This window comes from Lupinus angustifolius, unplaced genomic scaffold, assembly GCF_001865875.1.
Source record: "Lupinus angustifolius cultivar Tanjil unplaced genomic scaffold, LupAngTanjil_v1.0 Scaffold_90_117, whole genome shotgun sequence".
Lineage (NCBI taxonomy): Eukaryota > Viridiplantae > Streptophyta > Magnoliopsida > Fabales > Fabaceae > Lupinus > Lupinus angustifolius.
In genome coordinates, this window is record NW_017724600.1 from 1 (window position 1) to 1,450 (window position 1,450).

General features: G+C 36.6%; 1 long non-coding RNA gene across 1 annotated transcript; it reads left to right on the forward strand.

Moving 5' to 3' along the window:
- The first annotated feature begins 68 nt into the window (after positions 1-68).
- On the forward strand, positions 69-966 carry LOC109339719. Its single transcript, XR_002106702.1, has 2 exons — positions 69-553; positions 667-966. It is a non-coding gene; the product is annotated as an uncharacterized LOC109339719 (long non-coding RNA).
- The last annotated feature ends 484 nt before the right edge of the window (positions 967-1,450 follow it).

Here is a 1,450-nt window from a genome sequence, read left to right on the forward strand (position 1 = left end):
GCTACTAATGATTGCTTGATCTGTAACTGTTTGCTATTGTCCCCCCTCTGTCTATGACATAGCACGCCTTTTATAGCCAACTGTATGGGCCTCCTGGGTGGTCTGTTGAGAATCAGGAATAATCCTGACTCTTGTGTTTAGAAACTGCCTAATGATTAGTCTTTCATGTGGATTTATTGCATATGTAACTGATGATAGATCCTTTGGTCTGCTGGATGATCCCTGATAATTTTCTGGCAGCCCACCATTGCTCTAATTGCTCAATAATTGCCTTTATTCATGATGTTTATGACTGTTTGTAACTGAACGTGTCATCCCTAGAAATTCCTGCTATTGATTATCATGTGTTTTATGCTGTCTCTCTGCTGCCATTTACCAGCCTAATGACGTCTACTTAGTGCCTCTTTTGATGCTTTTACTTTGTAACTACCTGAAATTCCCGACTGATTTATCTTATGACTCCTGGTTGATGACCTTCTTTCATTAATTGGTTCTTTAACAGCTTATCTTATGAGGAGCATTGCGTTGAGAAGGCCGATTGGTTCCCTGCATTGTGAGACTTTATGCAACTCTGTTTCCACATTTTTATTTTTGCATTCTGGAGCCATATGTTTGTTGGAATTGGTATGGACCTGCTCATTTTTTGAACTTGCTATGTATGTGCAGGTTGCCAATCTTGCAGCAAGAGACAAATATTCTTGCGAGTAACTTAGAAATGAAAAATTCCACAGTTGGTGTTTTCAATTGTGGCAGCAACCCAAAAAATGCTAGGTGGAACTGTTCCTGATTGCAAGCCTTCTCATTTCAACTAGAGTAGTCGTGGCTATGATTGAGAGAACCATTTCTAATTTCCTTCATTTTTTAACACTTGTATCTCTGTCTTGGTGTGTAATAAGTTGAGCATTTGGTACGAAAATTTTGTTATAATGGCATCCAAATTTATTGATAATGTAATAGTATTTTGAAGTGGTGGGATCTTGAAATGTCTAATATTTCCCTTCACTGTCATGCTTTGTTTTGTGAAGAATGTGGCTGGTTGTTGGAGAACCATTGCAAACATTGAAATTGCAGGGATAGCAAAACCTATTACCCAACCAAAGTTATCTTGGATATAAAACATGATTGTAACACCAATTAAGCTCTCATCACAAATGTCCAAATACCATTATTGGAAGAATAGTGTTATGTTCCTGCCATTTGTTTCATCTTTGCTATACGGTAATTCTTTATCTTCATTGAATTGCTCAGCACCAAAGGCTTGTAGATATGGGTTATAACCGCTTGGCATAATGATGTTAAATAGAGTGACAGAGACGAAAATGAAGATGACATTGTTCTGTTTCACGTAAATTTATAATCATACAACAAACTCTTCTCTCTTTAGAAAAAAATCAAAATCATGATGAAAGNNTATATAAATTAATTCAAATCCAAGGACCTAATTGATTTC